General features: G+C 36.6%; 1 pseudogene; it reads right to left on the bottom strand.

Moving 5' to 3' along the window:
- Positions 1 to 4,820: 4,820 nt before the first annotated feature.
- On the bottom strand, positions 4,821 to 19,591 carry LOC100913882 (annotated as a pseudogene).
- Positions 19,592 to 23,321: the final 3,730 nt, after the last annotated feature.

Raw genomic sequence — 23,321 nt, 5'->3', positions numbered from 1 at the left:
GACTTTTTATGTATCTCAGGAATTGCAAAATTTTCTCTTAATCTAAAAAATGTTTTAAAAATATTTGCTCATTACATAGGTAGATCAACATTCAGAAATCAGACAATAAAAAGTAGCTAAGAACCAAAGAAAATTAAATCCTTCCAAAGTTTATGCAAATAGTTACTTCTATTAAGCTTCTAGGTTATATGTGGGAATGTTTTTGTGTTTCAGCAAACAAAATAAATTGTCCAACTGTTTTGCCAATCTCTATAAATAATGATGGATAAAACAAATCAACATGACCTACTGAAGAAGATTGTTTTGAGAATCTGGTGATTTATCTAAACACCAGGACTTCTGGAATCTTAGAAAACAAACATTTGAATTTGAAGAGCTCACAACACCAAACATGTTTGTATTACCAGTTATTTTAAAAAGTGTTTTTGTGTGAATATTAAAAAAACATAATTTGAATTTGAAGCATGAACATTTTTTCTGTGAAATATTTTTCCCATAATTTTTATACAAATGAGTCATCTTTTTAAAATATCGAGAGAAGGGCCATACAATTCTTCAGTAGAAATTGTTTAAAATTTCTCTTTCATCACGCAGTTCAGTCTGGTGTTGAAAACTGTTTGAGTAAAGCTGTTAACAGAAAGTGTCTGTTTTCTTTCTTTCTTTCTTTCTTTCTTTCTTTCTTTCTTTCTTTCTTTCTTTCTTTCTTTCTTTCTTTCTTTCTTTCTTTCTTTCTTTCTCTTTCTCTTTCTTTCTTTCCTTCCTTCCTTCCTTCCTTCCTTCCTTCCTTCCTTCCTTCCTTCCTTCCTTCCTTCCTTCCTTCCTTCCTTCCTTCCTTCCTTCCTTCCCTCTTTCTTTCTTTCTTTCTTTCTTTCTTTCTTTCTTTCTTTATTTCTTTCTTTCTTTCTTTTTTTTCTCTTTTACAGAATCTATTATTTATTTTTTAACATTCTTTTCTTTAAAAATTTTTAAGTTTCAAATTCTCTCTCTTCCATCCATCTCTCAGCCAATGAGAAGGCAAGCAAAATGATATCGATTATTCATGTGAAATCCTACAAAACCATGTACATATTAGTTATATTTCAAATAAGCAAGAAAAATGAAAAGTAAGTAAATTATATTTCAATTTTTACTCAGAGCTTGTCTGTTCTTTCCCTGGAGGTGGACAGCATTTTTTATCATGAGACTTTTAGATTTGTCTAAGAACATTGTATTGATCAGAGCAGCCAAGTTTTTCATGACTGATCATCATTATAACATTGCTGTTGCTGTACACAATAATCTGGTTCTTTTCACTTTTCTTTGTATCTGTCCTTGCCGTGTTTTTACAAAACTACCCCTTCATCATTTTATATAGCACAATAATTATCTATCACAATCATAGGTCACAATCTCTTCAGCCATTCCTCAAATGATAAGCATCCCCTTAATTTCAAATTCTTTTCCAGTATCAAAAACTCTGCTCCAAATATCCTTATACAAATAGGTCCTTTCCCCTTTTTTCAATCCCTTTGGGATAGAGACCTTGTAATGGTATTGGTGAGTCACAAGGTATATACAGTTTTATTAGCTTTTGGGCATAGTTCCAAACTGCTCTCCAGAATGATTGAACCAATTTATAACTCTATCAATAATGTATTTTGTACCTATTTTCTCTCATCCCCTCCATCATTTGTAATTTTTTACAGCTTCTTTCTGTGTAGACTGCTTCTAAGTTCCCTAATAATGATAAGATTCTTAGGAATTACATGTATTATCTTCCCATATAGGAATGCAAACAATTTAAGTTTTATTAAGTCTCATGATTTTTCTTTCATGTTTACCTTTTAACGGATCTCATATTTTATCTTTGAATGTAAAATTTTGATTTGACTCCGGTCTTTTCATCAGGAATGGTTGAATGTCCTCTATTTTATTAAATATTTATTTTCTCCCCTAAAGAATTATGCTCAGTTTTTTTATGGAGTGGTCAAATTATTCTGATTATATTTTTTGCTCCCTTGCTTTCTGAAATATTTTATTCTAAGCTCTTTGCTCCTTTAACATGGGAGTGTCTAAATCTTGTATTCTAACTGTGGCTCCAAATTTTTGAATTATTTCCTTCTGGCTATTTGAAATACTTTCTCTTTGACCTGGGAACTCTGGAATTTGACTGTAGTATTCCTGGGATTTTTTGTTTTGGGATCTCTTTCATATGGTGATTGGTGGATTTTTTCAATTTCTATTTTTCTTTCTGAATCTAAGACACTGGGGCAATTTCCTCTTCTTGTTCTGACTGAACAATAGTTCAGTCCTTCAATTGTTTTTACATCTGACTCTTTGTGATCTCATGGATCATAGAATGTCAACATTGTCCATGAAGTTTTCTTGGCAAAGATAGCGGAGTGGTTTGCCTTTTCTTGCTCCCATTGATCAAAGTAAACAAAGGACTTGCTCAGGGTCACACAGATAGCATGTGCCTGAGGCTTGATTTGAAATCAGGTCCTCCTGACTTTAGGCCCAATGCTCTAGCTACTGACACACTTAGAAGCCACTTTATTTCCTTTATAATTTGTTGAAATTTGATGTCTAACTCTTTTTTTGAATCATAGCTTTCAAGTAGTCCAAAAATTCTTAATTTACCTCTTTTTGTTACGTTTTCCAGAGCAATAGTTTTTCCAGTGAGATACTTTACATTTTCTTCTATTTTCATTCCTTTTTACTTTGTTTTATTGTTTCTTGATGAATTATAAAGTCATTAATTACCATTTGTCCAATTCTAATTTTAAGGAATTACTTTCTTCTGTGAGATTTTTACCTCTTTTCCAATTGGCCAGTTCTTTAAGAAGTTCTTTTTAGTGGACTTTTGGGTCTCTTCCACAATTAGGCCAATTCTGTTTTTAAGATGTTATTTTCTTCATTTTTTCTTGTATCTGTTTTACCAAGCTGTTAATTCTATTTAAAAAAAAATTCTTGTATCACTTTCATTTATTTCCCTAATTGTCCCTCTACTATTTCCATCTCTTTCCTGACCTTTTCAGAAATTCTTATTGGGCTTGTTTCTAATAAGCGATTTTCTTTGAGGCTTTTTTGATAGCTGCTTTCACATTGTTGTCTTCTTCTTAGTTTATCTTGGTCTTCCATGATGCCATAGTAACTTTGTATAGTCAAGTTTCTTCTGTTTGCTAAATTTTCTAGTCTACTTCTTGATTTTGAATTTTATGTTCAAGTTGGGCTCTGAGGGTATGAATGCACTGTCTCAACCTTCAGGATTTTTTGTGCTACTGTTTTCAGAGCTAATTCTGGGAATCTGCAAGTTTTTGATGCTTCTAAGATGCTGTGATCTGAGGAGATATGCGGTCATTGTTCCCTATTCTATGTTTCGGTGTTTACCCAGAAAAAGACCAGCTGCAAATGCTGGTGCTCCTCTTAGCCCTGTCACTGTGACGAGGTCCTCTCCTCTTCTACAAGAACTAGTGCTTCTCTGTCCTGGAACTGCAATTGCATATGGTCAACAGAATTGCTAGTCAGTGCCAGCTGTACCCAATGCCAACAAAGAGTCCATGTTATCTGATGAATTGTCCACCTCCTTACTATCTCTGAGCTGAGAGACTCTGAAGCTGTTGCTGCGGTCTTCACCTCCAAATACTGTTACAGGTGCTCTCTCTGTGTGTATTCCTGACTAGCTCCCACCTCAGTATCATAAACCTCTCTTAATGATTTCCTAAATGGGAATGATTTCCCTTAGATCGGAAAAATGTCTCTCTCTGATCTTTTTTTTGGCTCTGATGTTCCAAAATTCGAGTTGAGGGGTTGTTTGGAAGGGAATGGTAAGTGTTCAGTTGGGTTATTGCTTGTATTCTTCCATCTTAATAGGACATTTTTCTAGAGAAACAAGATAATCTGCAAAGAAGTATTATATTCCTTCTACTGTAAATATTTGAGTTGGCCTTGGTCAATCAGCCATTTACCAAAATGACCTATATTGTTCCTTTCTTCAGTGGTAAGAAGTCCAGATAGACTCTCAGGATTATCATCTGTTTTCCTGTATTCTTCATGGTCATGCTTTTCATTATCATTGCCTGATCATCTCTATTCTTATATTTATTTTTGATGTTTCCAAAGTTGTTCCCCACATTTTATAAGTGTCCCAGCTACTCAGTGATTGGAAATATTTAAATTCCATTGGCTTATGTGAAGGTTTTCTTGGAGGCAACCTTAGTCTTAGTTGAAATAAATAATTACTCCAAAATCGCAGCCAGCTGGTTAAAATGCAAGCGTTTATTTCTCCTTCCAAATTAGCCCGGTTAGTTGAGGCCGATCTCTCTGCCTGGCTCCAAGAGATCTTGCAGCTTTTTCCTTGGCTTCTGCCTCTGCTTTCTTCAGCCTCCAGCCAGCACCAAGTTGGAAGATGCAATGAATCTCTCTGTACCTCCAGTCAGTTCCACCAGAAGAAGTACTAAGGCTAAGCTTCAAAAGCTCCCTATATTTATGTGATCTCCCAAAGGTTAACTCAGCCTTCTGGAGGGAGAGGGATTCTAGGTTATCTCCCAGAGTGCTCTTTGGCCCTAAGAACTTTAAGGGAGGTGTGAATTCGGACTAAGCCCTACACGTGTGAACTCCATTGAGTACTTAGATACTTATGAGCTCTCTAAAAGTGTGAACACAATCATTGTTTCCATCAGTTGTATTTAGAACCTAGTTCAAGTTCTGGCCCAAAATAACTCTTTCTAAGATTAAATCGACTCCAATGGCTTAACACTTTGTAAAGATTCCAATAGCTTACATTCTAGAGTCTTGACAAATTCTTTGCCCACATAATGCTTCCTATCACACTATCAGCATCACACTATGCTGACAACAGAGGGCAACAAGAACGACAGCTGTAATTCATTCTTTCCACTCCCTTCATTTAGTGTCATTCTCTGCATCTGTTTTTTTATCATTTTTCTATGCGTGGCTAGAGATTTCTCATTTCTTTCTTTGCATCTGGCAGAATAGGTTTCAACTAAGTTTTGCTATGCAAGATCTGTTGCCACACTACATAAATGTTTTCCAATTTCAACCACAGGTAATTTTCTTCTATTAACCCAGGAATTTTGTTCAGAAATAAATGCTGAATATCAATTGGAAGCCTTTCAAATTCCGAATTTCTCTTTTTACTTTGATTCTTGTGGTCACCTTTTCTACTAGCAGGAAGTAGACTTTTTCAGCTTCTTGTAAGGCCATATCAACCCAACAAGTCAATTTTCCCCTTCAGCTCCAAATTCATCAAAATATCTTCTTAGTCTTAGTAAATTGAATCTTTAAATCTTACCTAAAATGGAAGCCTATTGTTTCACATAACTTGATTGCAAAAATCCCCATTTTGGGTGATTTAAGTTATCATGCAATGCAGGATGTGATGTTATTTGTTCTATAAATGTGGGATTCATATCTACACTGATTTTCTCAGGTTCTTAATTAAGTTTTTCTTTTGCTCTTCAGATGGAGAAAAAAGTTGGGACCAATTCATCAAGAATTTTTCTGTTTCATCTTTTAATCCTGCATTAATATTTTGGATAATGTAGTCTGTTGTGGACCTGGGGACAGAATATTCTTTTCCCCTTATTTTCTTTTCCCTGCTTGCTCCCACAAGTCTGGCATCTTCCCTGCAGAACTATATCCCCACCACTGCCATTATCTGGCAGAACTGATTCTTTCTTTCAATGATCATATCTGGGCTTAGTTGGAAGGCCACTGCCTGCCTCAGTGGGGAGGCTGGCAACTTTAAGGCTTTTATCACCTCAGGCCAAATGGGCTGCGATTCTTCACAAATATCAACTCTGGGGATTTAGGTAGACTGCAAGTTTAATATGGGCTAACAGTGTGATGGGGCTGCCCAAAAGTTTACGTGGACTTTAGCTGAAGTGAGAGGCAGAGCTCCTAGGGCTAAGGAGTATAGTGATGATCTGTTGCTTTGTGTTCTCTTCAGACCTCATCTGGAATATTATGTGGGGGTCATGATTTAAATAGGCTATTGATAAACTAGGAAGAGGTGTTCAGAATATGGTAACCAGGATGATGAAGGGCCTTGAGTCCATGTCTTATGAGAAGTAGTTTAAACAGACATTTTAGTCTGGAAAAGACTTGAGGGATGGGGTATGGTAGTTATATTCAAGCATTTGAAGGGCTGTCCCATGGAAGAATGATCAGATTCATTCTGCTTTGTCCCCCAAGGACAGAATGACAAGCAATGGGTAGATGTGACAAAAAGCCAAAGTTAGGCTTTAAGGTCAGGAAAGACTTCCTAACAATTGGAACCATCCAATTTAATGCTATGGGATGCCAGAAGAAGTGTTGTTTCCAGTCTTCAAGCAGAGATGGGACATCCATTTGTTGAATATGTTCTAGTTCAGATTCCTCTAATAGATGGATGAGACTAGGTTGTCTCCGAGATCAACTCCAACTCTCAGATCCTATGATTCCTGTATGATATTGGGAACTCTGATATATCATGGAAGATTTGTCATAAGCGAAAAACTCTGGTGAATTGCTTTTGTTGGTTTCCCAATGGAAATAGTTGGGAGTGGAGGTGAGGAGGAAGTTGAATTTCTGGAGTTGGGACCTGCTTGCCAGTGGGAGAAGGGAGGGGTTGACATGGGGATGGCAGAATGGTGCTGGACAGAGAAATGTGTAAGTTGGATTCACTGATATTAACTTGTTTTGATTCATTTCTACAATTTTGATGAAAACCTAGATATAATCACGTCTGTATAAAGTGTAATAAAGGAAGTAATAGAGTAAAGAACCTAAGGAAGGCACTAGGAGGATGGAGATCATATTGATGGAAACATCAACATATTCCTTATCACAGGAGAACATCAACTCCCCACCTTCCCCCTCTCCCTCCACTCCCCCCCTCCAATGCAAAAGGACTAGGAATGAGAGGCAGTCAATAACTCTGAGAACCTGAGAAGCTCAAGGGACTCAGAGGTTACCCCAAAGCACCCTCTAGTGTTGGGTGTAAGCATTGTTTGGTGGAGCTAAACCTTTGATCAGCAGCCGTGTGCTTTCGATCCCAACTGCTGAATAGGACCATGACTTTGGCACAGAGCCGCCAACATAGTCACGTTAGTAACTAGGCAATGTCACTAGGCACTTACAGCTCATAGCTTCTCTGATGAGCTAGAGAAATGTGTCTCGCTGGATTTCCCAACAATCACCACATACAAGGAAAGTGGTAAGTCAAAAAGATGAATCAGAGAGAGGCTGAGGTGAAGTATATGGTGCCATGTTCTTTAATAAGTCTTCAAGGCTCTAAATTAGAGAAATCCTAACTCCTGGCTTCCAGTCCAGAATGCCGATTCTTAAGAATCTGAAATGCCGGCATATTCCTTGGGTGCTGGATGTCACCAGGTTCTGAATGTTTTTTTTAATCCATTTTGCATTCTTAAAGTCCTTATATATCATTAATTTCTTTTATATTTTATTCTAGCTTTTTATTTACAAGTTCTATGCATGGGTAACTTTGTAGCATTGACAATTGCCAAACCTTTTGTTCCAATTTTTCCCCTCCTTCCCTCATCCCCTCCCCCAGATGGCAGGTTGACCAATACATGTTAAATATGTTAAAGTATAAATTAAATACAATATAAGTATACATGTCCTCACAGTTATTTTGCTGTACAAAAAGAATTGGACTTTGAAATAGGGTATTATTAGTCTGTGAAGGAAATAAAAAATGGAGGCAGACAAAAATATAGGGATTGGGAATTCTATGTAGTGGTTCATAGTCATCTCCCAGAGAGCTTTCGCTGGGTATAGCTGGTTCAATTCATTACTGCTCTATTGGAACTGATTTGGTTCATCTCATTGCTGGAGATGGCCATATCCATCAAAATTGATCATCGTATAGTATTGTTGTTGAAGTATATAATGATCTCCTGGTCCTGCTCTATATCATTAATTTCAAGTAAAAAGTGAATGAATGAACGAAAGAAAAAGCATTAGGTGCTTATTATGTGCCAAGTATTGTGTTCAATACAAGAGGTAAAAATATGAAAACTAGACAGTTCTTCCCTGTAGAAGCTTATATTATAAAATACAGACCTGTGATCAGAGAGGAATATTTGGAGAGTCAAGATGAAACTAAGTTCTTCGTGACTTGGATTTCTTGGCTATAAAATGATGGGGTGGGACTCTATAGCTTTAAGGTACTGTTCAGCTCTAAATCTAAGCTATTGGATGAATGATAACTAATATTTTTGCCCAATTTAAGACAGAATGTAATTCTTTATTCACTTATGTACTACAGACAGAATGTTGTGGGATGGGAGAGTTCATCTCTAGCACAGTGGGATGACATAAGCTTTCAAGAGACAGTTGTTGTGATGATTTATTGATGGTTCTCAGGGCAGAGTTAGAGTAAAACAAGGACATTTGAATGGCAGCAGGATGGAAAATGACTGGTTGAAGGTGAAGATGGGTGATCCTAAAGAGTTCAAGGCCGAGAGACAGAACCTCCCAGATATGGTCTCTGGTGGTAGAATTTGAACCAGTGATTGCAGGGAGAAAAATGGCTGCACTAAGATGGATGTGCAAGAAATGGCATTCACATTTCTCATTGTCTGAGAAGTCTATGGGAGAATTCATTCTCCAAGACAATTATTATGGAGTGACAATGTGAATTTCCAAACAGGAAATTGAGTGAGGAGGTACAATTTATTTTTTATGAGAAAAAATAATACCCAGTGCATACACTTGGTGCTTGACTCTAAGAAGAGAATAATCATACCTTCATCCTGATATTCCTCAGTTTGTTTTACTTTATTTTTATGTCTTTTCTGAGGTTAAATTCAGTGGATACTAAGTGCCTACTATATGCAGAGCAGTGTGCTGGGATCTTGAGATCAAGGATGAAACCATAGTTCTTGTTCTCCATGAACTAGCAATATGGGAGTAGGGTGAAATTCATCAAATAACCCTAATAAAGCTTGAAAAATCTTTATATGTCTAGGAGAAGTAAAAAAAATGCTCAAGAGATTTAAGGAAGAAGGCATCCTTCCCATGGGATGGTAAAGGAAGATTTCATGGAAGATATAGCTTTTGAACTTGGCTTTGATGGAGGATATTAAAAGTGGAAATAGCAGAAGAGATCTGCTTTAGGGATGGGGACTAGCATATGAACAGGGAGGAAGATGGAAGGGAGTGAAATAATGTCAAGGAACAAATATCAGTCCTGTTTGGCTGGACTTTGAGTTCATGAAGAGGACTGTCATGAAATGAACCTGGAAGTATTGGTTGGGACCAGTTTGAAAATGTTGAATATTTGAATCTTGAATAAATTGAATTGAATTGAAAATCTTGAATAATAGATAGTTTGTATTTTGAAGTCATTGGATGACTACTGAAAATGAGCAGGAGAGTGCTCAGGATCAATGAATCACTGATTAGAAGGCATCTTGTAAAACCATGGAGACCAACCCACCCATTTTTAATTTTTAAAATTTTAATTTAGTTTAATTTTAGGTTAAACACATGTAGTTCTTTTAAACACAATTCCATCTTTTTCATGCTGCACAAGGAAACCACTCATTTTTTAAACAAGGAAATTGAGATCCAGAGAGCTTTTATTGCATACTCATAATTATGCATGACAAAGATCATTCTTGTAGGAGGATGAAAAGATAGATAAGAATCAGGGTGACCATTTTAGCACCATTATATTATTCTAAGCAACACATAACTATTGCCTGGACTTGAGTGGTCATAGACTTGAAAAGAGAAAACAAAAATGGGAAAAATATTTTGGATGTAAATTCAATAAAAGTTAGCAACTGAGTAAAAATGGGAAAGTGATGATAAGGGAGGGAGAAGAGTTACAAATAATTAAGGTTTTGAATCTGAGTGATGGTGAAGAAGTTTGAAAGAAATAGGGGAGTCAGGGGCTCATTGTGTTTCAGAGAGAAGAGGAAGGCCAGGGAGGATGATCTGTGTCCAGAGATGGGAAATAGAATAAGGAACAAAAAGGGAGCTAGTTCAGTTGGATAATAGAATTCAGGAGAAGGAGCAATGTACCCCAAAGCTGGAAAAGAGCTTGGAGTCAGTCTTTAAAATTGAGGAGAATTTAGATTTTATCTTAGAAGGGAATGAATCCCAATTAGAGATGATTGGGTAGAGAAGTACCTTCTCCAGAACTGCACTTAAGAAAAAAAAATCACTTGGATGATGAGGGAAGGAGCCCAATTAGTCAGTCAGAATTTTAAAAAGATTGTAGAGACTAAAAGGATTGAGGCCAGAATCTTTGGAGACAGTTATATTTAGGGTTAACGAGCAAAAAGGGAAACCAGTGAGACATGAGAGAACCATGTTCTAGAAGCCAGGGAGGAATCCAACCAGTTCAACCAGTGCTCTCATTTTCATCTGAAGAAACTTCATAGAAAGGGGACAATGACTTTCCAAGTCCCACTGTGAGTAGGATGGGATAAACTGGCAGTGCCAAATGCTATAAAAAATCAAAAATGATGACAATATAAAAGTTACTTTGGAGAGAATTTCTTACAGAGTAGTTTAATGGAAGCCATGGCTAGGGGTAGAGAGATGCAATGTTCCACAGATTCTCCCAGTAATTCTCACCCATTTTTATATAATTTTTTTAACATTCAAAATTTTCAGATTTCTTTGGGTGATTTTTGGGCAAAGATGTGATGATTTTAGTGATTTTATTCTTAGTATTTGTTGTTTTGGGAAAAGATGTGAGGACCCAAAGATAAGTTCAGTAAAACTTAAGTTAATTTTTATTTTATTAATCACCATATTAGTTAAATACTTCTGAAAACAGCAATCCCTATGTATGTGATAAATATAGTCTGTCCATGTAAAATACGTTTGCTTAGTTATGGATTTGAGGACTGTTTTCAGAAACTATGATCTCTTAGAGAAACCAGTGGATGTGGTATTAGAATACCCTTTGGTTTCATCTTAATTTGACTTTGGGATTGATGATGTGACAGAGCCCTGGTTTTTAAAATGACTTCTGGTAGAGGAATCCCATTTCTCTTCTCAAAAGTCAAGGTTTGACTCTCTGATTAATCAATGAAGTATTTGTTAAGCACCTACTATGTACATAGTACATGCCACTGTGTTTCAGAGAGAAGAGAATGGCCAGGGATGATGGTCTGTGTCCAGAGATGGGATATATATGTAATATTCTCTTCTCTAAAATTTAATCTTCTCTGGGAGCAGGTTTCTTGGGGAGCTTCTGGAGGCAGCCTTAGTTTCAGCTCAAAGTAATAATCACCTCAAATGTAGCCAGGAGTTCAAGTCCAAATCCTTTATTGTCTCTTCTAAAATCTTATCTCCTTCACCTGGAGCTCGGCTGTTTTCTGGAGACCTTCTGGATCTTGGTTTCAGTGTTCTCCACAGGACAGCCTGCCCCCACTTCTCTGTCTCCCTTTGTTCTGCCCGACTACCTTCTGTGGCTTGTGAATCTCCCAGAGTCCATCCTGGTTGAGGCTCCTAGCTTATATATGCTCTCTTAAAGGTGTGAATCTTGTGGAACTGTAGTAAATACTAAGTACGTCCAGAGAATTGTTAAGCACCAACTAAACAACCATTGTCTCTATCAATTCCACTGACTTAGCACCTTGTAAGAATTCTAACATATATAAGTTCAAAGAATAAAACAATCTCTATTTGCAAGTTGTTTACATTCTCTCTCTCTCTCTCTCTCTCTCTCTCTCTCTCTCTCTCTCTATATATATATATATATATATATATATATATATATATATATATATATATATATATATATACACACATATGATGTAAATACAAAGTGAATAAACATAAATATATAAAAAGCAAAAATTCGGGTTTCCAGCAACCTCTTTTCTTTTCAAAGTTCCATTTGTTGGGATCCAGGCTTCTATCTTAGATGTGCAGATGATTCCTCACTTTTCTACATGAACAATAGAAAATCCTGTTCTGGTTGGATCCTTTGATGAAGAGCTCTTTGTTTTTTTATTAGCTGTATTTACTAGCTGTAAATACTAGTGGTATTTACAAGATAGGTGACCTTGACAAAATCATTTAACCTCTGTTTGCCTAGTTTCCTCATCTAAAAATGGCTATGTAGGAATCCCATGAGAGAATTTATAGAGTGTCCCAGATGTATTAGTGCAGTTTTAGGCTATTAAAATGTAAAACTTCACTAAGACTTCTGGGACACCTTGTATATGAAAAGCACTTGTTACCTTTAAAGGGCTATGAACTATTGCTATGATTATGATCTCTGTGGTTGCTCCTCTTCCTCATCTTGTGGTTCCTTCCAAACAAAACCCCATTCCTGAATGATAGACCCTGGAAGCTTCTGCTAGATTGTGCAGGGCCCAAAGAATGAGCTCCAAGGAGTTTGGAAAGGATTAGATATACATCTTTTAATAAAGAGTGAACCATTAAATTGCAAAATTCATTTTATTTCTGTCAGACAGCAAGACTGGGTAATTACAGAATCAGATGGTTTCAGGAATCACTGGGCTTTTTTTGGTCAGATTACTGGAAACCTGCTGAACATGCCCCACTCCTTTAAGTCACCACTAAGCAGGTCATATTTAGGTAGCTTTTCCTTTGAAAAATGAAGGTTTTGAGAAGTAACCAGATGGCTCAGTGGGTAGAATTCTGTGTCTGGAGTCAAGAAGAATTGAGTTTGAATCTTTCCTCAGACACTTAATAGTGATTCTGGGCAAGTCACTTAACCTTTTTTGCCTCAGTTTTCTCCTCAGTAAAATGGGAATAGCAGTTGCACCTACTTTACAGGGTTGTTGCGAGAACTGAATGAAATATTATTTTTAAAGTTCTTTGCAAACCTCAAAGCTCTGACTTGCTCATCTTTTTAGAATCAGATTTTAGAAATAAACCATTCAGGAACAGTGATTACCTGGAATGAATCAGTATTTGTTAAATGCCACATTGGTATCCATCCCTAGTCTTCCCCATCCCCTTACTCCTTTTTAACTTCATTCCAAATCAGTACATGGTAGTCATATGTATTTATAGGCAGCTTGTCCTAGTAAGGAGAAGGTCTTGGGGCAGTCCTACCTCTGACACATATTGACTGTATAACATTGGCCAGATCATTTAGCATCTCTTTAGGCAACTCTAGAAAGCTATATATTGCAGATGACTTTGCCCATATGCATGACAAGGAGGAATTCTCTACACTGGAAATACTTATGATGATGCATCAGAGATCTGGACCAAAATCAGAATTAAAAAATAATTTTAGAAGACAAAAGGGACTTTAGACAGAGATGACAGACAATTAGAACTGGAACGTATTTCAAGAAGTCAGATCATCCATCCCCACTAATTTTTAAAATCTGGGTCTTCTGATTCAAGTCCAGGGCTCTTTCCATTATAAGTGCTACATCCTCTTATTATATACCCAAAGTCACACTGAAAGTAATGGGATGGCTGGTACGCAAATCCAGATCTTGAGATTCAAAAATGATTGTAATTGAAGGAAAGAATTATTTCTCTATTGTATTTAATAACTAATTATTAAATTAGAACCTCAGTTTTTCCATTTTCTACTTCTTCATCCAGAAATCAACCAGGGTGGGAAAACCTGGGCAGAGATTTACTCAGGGAGGATGGCCAAGATCTAATCAAAGACAGTAAAGAAATTCTAAGATTGGATGAATGGATAGATTTTTGCTCATTGTATTTAGTTGTATTTTCCCTTTTGTCAGATGTGTGATTGGGAAATTAATGAATCTCTTTGACCAAGATTTGGGTGCTGAATATCATACCTCAAGATATCATTGGAATAATCCCACCTCTCATTATAATATTCATTCTCTTATTACTTTTTAACAAATCAGAATCAATCATCACCTACCCTCCAAAGGCATAGAAGTGTTGAATGGATTCCATGAGGGATCTTTGGCATTCAAGAGTGTCATTGACTTATTTTATGGGTAATATGATAACATCATTAATAAAATGATTAATTATTCAAAAACGATGTCGTTTGAACTTTTTAATCATCATGTGATAAATCACAATTATAATAGCTAGCATTTATATAGTGCTTTAAGATTTGCAAAGTACTTTATATATATTACTTCACTGATTCTCACAATGATGCTGAAAAGTAGTTGCTATTATTTTTCAATTTTGTGGATGAAGAAATGGGGGTTCCCAAGTGTAGGTGACTTGGTCCTGGTCACAGGAAGAGTCATTGTCAGATCTAGGGAATAGGTCTCATGCCTTCAGGGCTCCTTCCCTCCCGCTGCATTATTCTAGTTTCTAAGGCATGTGCTTTAGGGAGATTTTCAACTCTTAGGAAAGCGACTATACACGTGACATTATGATCTGAGAGCCCCAGAAAATGGGATCTTGAATTTGACCCTATTTGTTCCCATTCTTTTGCCAGAATGAGGTCTGTGAAACTCTTCAGCTTCTACTGAAAGCTAATTATCTTGGTTGCTGTAAGTGTATTAAAAATATCCTTCCTTTTCCAAAAATCTATTCCTATAAATATTATAAAAAAGAGAGATTTATTTTTCATTTTCTTTAGGGCATTCTTTCAGAGTAGATTAAGTTAGCACCAGCAGGAAGGAATTTGAGTATGTAAAAAGGAAAATGAATTGTGGGGGGCAGGAGGGAGGACATAGAGAGGAGGAAGGAAATAAGTAAGTTTTGGAATTATATTGCATTCCTGCTTTCTTGTCATCCTTTCCATATTCTTTTCCTAATCACAAAGAAATTGAGAGTGGAGAAGGTGCCAGGACAGAGCTATAACTAGGGTGATATAACAGGGTCTTTGTTCCATGGTACCAGAATAAAGAGGTGTGTTCACCCCTTGCTGGTCCTCTGCCTATAGGAGAAAACTGGTGGGGTAGGTCCCTGATGGATTAGTCCTGGGATAAGGATTAGAAGGGGCATGAATGCTGGAGGAAGGTTATATGTTGAAATAAGTAGAGGCTGGAATAGATTGGGGAGAATCAAAGAAGGAGGAATTGAGAGCAATCCAATTTTTGGGAAACTAGGGTTTGAGCATCATATAGGGTGAAGTCTTCTGGACAACTGTCTGGCCACAGAAAAGGTTGTCAGGGGCCTCATTGGCCACAGGGCCAAATATTGAGGTGAAAAGTAGCTCCTGGATCATAATGTATTTCTCCCTCTGCCCCCCACGTGCCAGTATTGCAGATTATGACTGTGCAGGAACACAGAACAGAGAATTCTCCTGCCTTGATTGGGCCCAGAAAAGCCCCACTTAAGCATTTATTAAGTGCCTACTCTGTACAAAGTACAGCACTAAGGCTTGCTTAATGTTTAGAAATGTAGCTATTTTTGCACTCACGATTGGACTCTTGGGTAAGTCTCCTCTTTTATGCAGAGAAGTCAGTACATTTTTATACATTATCATTATGTGTTTCTCCTATTTCTATATGATGTTGTGAGCTCTATGAGGCAGGTGATTGTCTTCTCTTAACATCTTACTTACCTTTATTAAGAACCATAGTGCTTTGCACACAGTTGGTATTTAATAAATATATATTAAGGTTGATTTGGTAAGTACTGAATGCTTGATGATGGCTACAGCTGTTGAGATGAAAAGGAAGGGCCTTAGCATGCTAAACAGACTCATCATAGGTAACTTCTGTGATTTCTTTTGTCTTTGAGTTCTGATCTTTTGATACTTGCAAATGGGTATGTATGAGTTCAGGCTAGAAGTTTATAATCAGAGTAAATTTGAGGATTGGAACGTTGAGATCCTGATGATACATTGGAAAGAAAACTTCCCTAGAAGTCTGGAGACATGAACAGTAGCCAGAACCATAATTAAGGTGAGGCACTCGGGGCTTTGCTCAAGACACTAAAATTTAGGGGGCATAGAAATGTACAATGATTTTTTAATATTGTGTAATATAACAATTTGTTACATGTAAATGCTACATTTATATTCAATTTGTTACATTTGTATAGTATAATAATTTGTTATATATAAATGTTACATTTATATTCAATTTGTTACATTTGTATAGTATAACAATTTGTTATATATAAATGTTACCTTTATATTCAATTTGTTACATTTGTGTAGTATAACAATTTGTCATATATAAATGTTACATTTATGTATCCATCACATATGCATGGAAGCAATTGACTTTAGTATACAGTAAGCTAAAGTACTTAGTTAAAATAAGAAAGTACCAGGAGTTGATGATACTCATCTATGTATCACTCTATTAGCTAATTCCCTCTTTTAGAAACCTTAATTTTTCTTAATAACTTCTTGTATTTTTTCTGCATCATAAATCACAAAGTTGATTTGAGAGTGAGTTTCATGTTGCTGCCTTAGGTCCAGAGTCTCATGTATTTCTGGTTTCTACTCTCCTCCTCCTGGTATGACCTTAGGCATGATATTTGTTACTTTCTAGATCTCGGTGCTCCCATCAGTGAATTGGGGAAATAGGACCAAAAGCTAGTGATGCCTGTGATCAATTTTGTGAGCCCATCTCTCTGGACCTGTTACCTGATTAGTAAAAGAACAATAATATCTCCCCTTCCTAAAGGCAAGGCTTGGCCCCCTTGAGGTCCCTTTGGTCTCCTGGGTTTCTGAGTCTCTTTTTGTCCTGATTTCATAACCGCTAGTTCAAAGTTCTCCTGCCGGCACTGGGTTGACAGGAGTGATATATGGGGCAGGATAATATCCAGCTCCCATTTCCACTCCTGCATTTGCCCTGAAGTGCTAAGAGCAGCGGAAATGTGGATGTCAGTAAATGAGAAGAGATGACTCCTGGGGAGCCTGTGAGCAGAACTGATGAAGAAAAGGGGCTCCATTTCTCCAGACTCAATTTTTAGATGACAGCCCTGGCTCTGAGCTTGCTTTCCTTCCCTATTATAGAGGTGAATTGCTTTTCTTTCTTCAGAAGCAGTCAAAATGGTCCTGTCTTTCTTGTCCTGCTTCACCCCATCTATGATAGTTTTTTTTTTTAAATCATTTGTATTATTCCTGTGGATATTCCCACTGGGAAATGAAAAGAACAAGAGTGTCTGAGCAACTCTCAGAAAGTACCAGGTATCAGTGAACATTCAAAGCTTTCACTGTTTGAAGGAAAAATACATTGCTTTATTTTATTGAAAAATAATAATATGATTTACCCTAGAGGGTAGCATGACTTCCTTGGGGTCAGGGGTTCAGATGCCATCTCTGATCTTCCCTAGCTTGGTGACCTTGGGAAAAGTCATCTCTCTAAGCCATTAAAATTCTTCGCCTGTAAAATCAGTCAAATAATCAACAAGCATTTATTCTGTGCTTACTATGTATCGAGCGCTGTGCTAGAATCCGGGGATATAAATACAGAGAATGAAACAATCCTTATTCTAGAGGAGCTACCAGTATATAGGATGGTACTTATAGTATAAATATAAAGAGAATAAATGCAAGCTAGTTACAGAGGAAGGGTGCTAACAGTTGGGTTGATTACAAAAGATTTCAGGGTTAGAAGGGTCAAATGAGGTACCATTTTGCCAGCCTTCTTCCAATGGATTCTAGTGTCAGAGATCTTATTTACATCTTACCCATAATATTTCTTGTGTGGTCTTGGTTAGGTCACTTGTAAAAAGAGTATAAGACTAGCACCTACCTCATAGGGTTGTAATGACCAGATAGGACAGGTCTAGCACTTTGCCAACTTGCTATTATGATTCTCATGATATTGAGCCTACAATCCTGAAAAATACCATATAAATGGCATCCACTAATATTAATTGCATTAATTATGATTAATAATTTTATCAATGTGCCTTAGTTACTTCATCAGTAAAGGGAAATGGCAAACCACTTTGGGATCTTTGCTAAGAAAACCATAAATGGCATCATAAAGAGTCAGACGGAACAATAATTATGGATCTTGAAGCCAAGATTTGAAAAACAGCAGGAGGTCATGGCTATGATGCTAGATTTCAAGTACTGACATGAGCCACTCAAAACAAAACAGCCAAATGGTCTGTGCCTCAGTTTCCTCACCTAGAAAATGGGGTTGGACTCAGTGGCCTCTCAAGGCTTCTGAACCTATGGCCCATAATCCTATGATCAGGGATAAGTAATTTCTCTTGGCTCCCTAATGGTCTCACTTTATGTGAGGAGATGTTCAATTTTCCACAAAAATGTCTTTTAAAATGTTTTATTGCAAACCTGCCCTATTTACATATGTATTTGCCACTCTTAGTCATGTATTTTTTGTCTTCATCCCAACCCAGTCATAGCCTTCCCTACCTCATGTTGAGGAGGAAATACACAATTTTTCCTTCCTTATAACTACCTTTCTAGCAAGCTGCCTTCATCCTCAGAAGCATACAAACATACAAACAGTAGATTTAAATACTACTAATAATAACTCACACTTTTATGGTGCTTAGTGACTTTCTCGCTTTCTGTCTCTGTATCTCTGTGTGTCTCTGTCTCTGTTTTTCTGTACCTCTCTGTCTCTCTCTGTCTCTGTCTCTCTCTCTTTCTCTCTCTCTCTCTTTCTCTCAACCCCCACTTTGTTTTTCTTTCTGATCCAAGCAATGCAAAGGAGATCAATTTTCGTGCTTTTTCATGCCTAGGTGAAAATCTGAATTTCATTTCCACAAGTAGGCCTGCAATTTCTTTCCCTCTCCTAGGGTTTATGATGTTAATATGCTAGTCTGAGTTAAGTTCCAGTTGTCATGCTTGCTGTTCACCGCAGGCTGTGGGCTTCTGAGTAAGTCATCACCTGTTATTGCTGCCCTTTAAAATTCTGATTAGCTCTCTTGCAATTCAATTCTTTAAAATTAGTCCTTTCTGCATAATTTTGATACCAGCTCCAGAAATAACATTTGCTTTTTCCCCCAAACTTTTATTTTTTTTCCCTGTGAGTCTTAAATAAAAAAAAATATATTTCTTGTGGGATGTTGAAGACTTTTGCCCAAGTGTGATCAATGAGTTGATATGCTGCTGAAGAAGCAAACTGCAAAAATACTGATATTTTCATTATAAATAGAAAAAGAAGAGATCAAATAAATTTAATTTTAAGGAGATGAAAGAACATAAGAGGACATGATTTAGTCATATGATAATAGTAACTGGTAATTATAGAATGAGTTGAAGTTTGCGGCGTGTCTTTCATGCATTATCTTATTCAGTATGGCAAGCATAATTAAAGATGAACAAGCTGAGTATTCAATGGGTATTTAGGGAATTCTAAAAGATGTAGAGAAAGAGTTCTGAAGTATTGGGTGGAACCTCAACTGAAGACTTATGGGTAGGCATGAACAGGAGTCAAATAGGTTGTTACATGGAGCAATGGAGGAAACATATCTCATGAGAGGATCCTATCCAGTTCCATGGAGGAAGTATGGAGAAAAAAAAAGCACAGATTTTAGAAATGGAGCTCCTGAGTTTGAATTCCAGTTCTCTCACTTCTTGCCTTTGTGAATTTGGACAAGTCTTTCTGGGCTTGAATTTCCTCTTAAATAAAAGTAGAAGCTTGGACCAGATGACCTCAGAAATCCCTTGTGGTGCTAGTGATGATCCTACAAGCAAGGAAGGACAACTCCTATTTGACTTACAAAAGCGTGGTGGCTGGCTCGCCATATTGGTCATTTAAGAACCAATTTAACTAAAGCTGGGAAGGCTTATTGCCAGAAGGTAGGAAGTGACATTGTCACATTTTATTTTATTACCAGAGACGTCCATCAATGTAATGACTTGTGTCCAGAAAGTCCTTCTAGCATTTAAACATTTATATGTTTTTTAAGAGAGTAGAACTATATCATTTCTGGAAAGTCCCAAAGGTTACATTTAGAGGAAGCATTTCCTAGAAATAATTTTTAGCCCCTCTTTTTTTTCTTTAATAAAATTATGTTTTATTTTGTTTGTCTAACAGTTTCAGTGATGTGCTGGCCAGGGCAAAATATAATGGAAAATCCATATACAAAGATACTAATTTTAAAAACCCTTGAGGAATAACTGAGTTAATGAATGGTCAAGTCACTTCAGTTGTTTTTATTAAACCCCCAGAGACTCTATGCTAAAGAGAAATGCTTTTGGACAAAAAATAGTATCTTTCATTTGAATTTTATAAAGTTATTCAATCTGTCACCCATATTTGGTCTAATTATATGTATACTTCAAGGATTCATGATTTCACCAGTGATAAGTGCTCCAGAAGGCATCATTGGATAGTGGAAAACATTTTAGCTCTTGAGTTAGAGAACCTAAGTTTGAGTCCTACCTTTGACTCCTACTATCTGTGTAACCTTGGGTAGTTATTCACATCTCTTTCCTCAGTTTCCCCATCTGTAAAGTGGAAGGGTTAGACTACAAAATGGTCTCTTCTAGCTCTAAATCTTTAAAAGAGTTGCAATCTGCCCTATAAGAAAGTGCTATCATATAGCTCTAGAGTTCCCCTAGATTGTTTCACCTTAAGATATTTTATAACCTAAAATAGAAAAATAGAAAAGTCAGGCAGTAATACTACATCAAGCTTAGATGAAGTGTTTTTAATTTTTTTGTACCATGGACTTGTAGTCTCGTTAAGATTATTGACTCTTCAGAATCATGATTTTAAAAAAAATCATAGTTGAAAAAAATGCTCAATTTCATTTGAAGGTTGGTTAAGACAAAGATGTAATTTTTCTTTTGATCTAGCTTAACAGACTCTCCGAAATCTATCCAGGGGCCCCAGGTTAAGAATTCTGGTCTTTGCTCATTTTTCCCCATTGATTTCAATCTTTAGGCACATATAAGACACTCAAAACCCACTGAATATAAAGTAAAAAATAATACCCTTTGTGTAAAATCAAGTCAACCAACTAATACTCTGTTTTCTTTAGATGTTTGGGAGAATTCACTTGTGAATCCATCTGGTTTTGATGTGCTCATCTATGTCCTGTTCACTTTCTTTTTCCAAAAATAGATTTATTTAGATATTCTATTTTCATTTGTGTAAATCTGGGCCATTTATATTTTTGTAAGTATTCTTCCATTTCACCAAGGTTATTATTTTATCTATTTCCTCCATAAAACCAATTCCTAGTTTTATTTATTAATGCCACAGTTTTCTTAATTCAGCTTTCTTAATTTCATCTTCAATTTTCAGGATTTTCAATTTGGTTTTTAATTGGGGATTTTAAATGACTTCTTATTTTTTAGTTTTTAAAAATTGCATTCCTAATTCATTGATCTGTTCTTTTTCTAGTTCATTGATGTAAGCATTGAAAGATACACATTTTCCTCTGATTGCTGCTTTTGCTGCATCACATAAGTTTTGATATGTTGTCTCATTATTATCATTTCTTTGATAAAATGATTTTTGCTTCTGGGAGCTGTTCTTTGGTGTTTTCTTGACATGTCATATTTACTTGGCCCAAAGACCTGAAGAAAGAAGGGCAATCTTTCATGAGATTTACTCATTAGGTTACGGCATTGATTTTTGTATTGATAATTAGTTCAATCCAGAAAAACTCAGTTATCTGCAGAATTTTAAAGAGAAGAATCCAAGAATGTTCTTGTCCTTCACTGCCTTGGTTTTCTCCTCTAGGATTCTGTTTTAACCACATCACAAATAATGAAGAGAGGAATCAAGCTGCTTTGGGGGGAATACAGAAAGTTTTTATAATCTGCCTCTGCCTCCCTCCTTGTGTTCTCATTCTGACAGACTTTTCCAAAGCAATTGGGTGATTTCCCCCCCCCTGGATGTCTAAATCCTCATGCTCTATAAAAACACTTGATACCAAGACTGTCTATTCCTTTCACCCTTTCCTAGAAAAGTGAATAGAAGTCTGTGCTGGGTCACTGACAGAGGAGAATGAGTTGGTTTCTAAGAAATCCTCCTAAATCTGTGGCCTGGGGGCCAATCTACTATTTCTCAACATTTTTGCCTTCAGTGTTCCAAAGACTATCTCTTTTTGAGATTTCTTAGTAAACAGCCTCCCTTTTTCTCAGGGCTCCCTAAAATCAATGAGAATTTCAAACATTTCCACTGAATATTCCCATGGTGAATCTCTCTGATACAAGAAGTACTAAAAAGGCAAAGATGGTGGGAGAGTTTACCTTTCAGAGTGAATGGACACCTGGATGAAAGGGGATCTCAAAGCATGTTTAGGTCTTATTTTATAAATGAGGAGACTGAAAGGCAGTGATATTGGATGACTCGTATAGGACTCCATCGGCAGAGTGGGCTTCTTGCAATCACACATCGGCAAACTTTTGGGTCCTGTGAACTTTCAAAAGAGCTGAATCAAAGACACATGCCTGATTGTGGCTGTTTTTAAAAACATGATTTACATATCAGAAGGACCTGAAATAAGCAGGCAAAGGATGGCCCCGTAGTAAATATACTTTTGTTTTGTTGAAAGCCAGAATAATTATGTTCTTATGTGTTCTCATGGACTGATGGCATCCTAACCCAAAGGAGATTTCATTTTCTTTATACCAAAGTCTAATGCTACAGCTCATACCAGGTTTTCTCCTGAGGGTTTCATCTAGATTTATACAATCAGAGGACCACAAGTAGATTTGCATATCATTTGTGTCAGTCTACAAGAGTGGGGATCCTATTCTCAGCAATTTTTAAGTTAAAATGTTATTGTTTCTCCCTTAGGGGTTGTCCTGCCTCCTTTTATTCTGTTTTATTTCTCATCCTTCTCATTGCAATTGCCACCGAACACTCCCACCAAGACTTTACAGCCTAGACTTTATGGCCAAGGAAATCCAGAGGACAGGAAACTAGGTATGACCATTTTTTAGGGGGAGGGTTCTGGTCAGAGAACCCTATTGAAGTGTGAGATCCCCTGGAGTTGGAGGCAGAAATCTTGGATTCTAAAGCTAGAGCTGGGTTTTATAAACTCTTGGATGAGTTACACCAATTGACTCTTTTTAAGAATCTGAAAAGCAACCATGTGAAAGAAGGATCAGACTTTTTCTATTTAGCTTCAGAAGAGAAGAATCAAGAACAGATGCTGAAAGTTACAAAAAGGACATTTATACATTTATATTAAAATTTCCTAATCAATCAAAAATCTTTAAGTGTTTTGTGCATATGACGTTAATATTATGTGTGAGACTGGGAATTTAAAGACAGAAATTACAGTTCCTGTTCTCAGAAAGTTTACATTATGTTGGAGAAGATACATATACACATATGCATATAAACACACATATATGTATACATACCCACATTAAATTCAAAGTCATTTGCTGGGGAGGACAGCAGCAGCTAGGGAGGAGGAGTGGTGGAGATGGAAAGGCTTCATGTAGAAGGCAGCTCTACATTTGAACTTTGGGCTGCCCAAAAGTGAAATGGGCTGCCCTTGAAGGTGGT

The sequence above is a fragment of the Sarcophilus harrisii genome, chromosome 5, assembly GCF_902635505.1.
Source record: "Sarcophilus harrisii chromosome 5, mSarHar1.11, whole genome shotgun sequence".
In the NCBI taxonomy this organism is placed as follows: domain Eukaryota; kingdom Metazoa; phylum Chordata; class Mammalia; order Dasyuromorphia; family Dasyuridae; genus Sarcophilus; species Sarcophilus harrisii.
The sequence above is the reverse complement of the archived record's forward strand: the minus strand, read 5'-3'. Positions and strand labels throughout refer to the sequence as shown.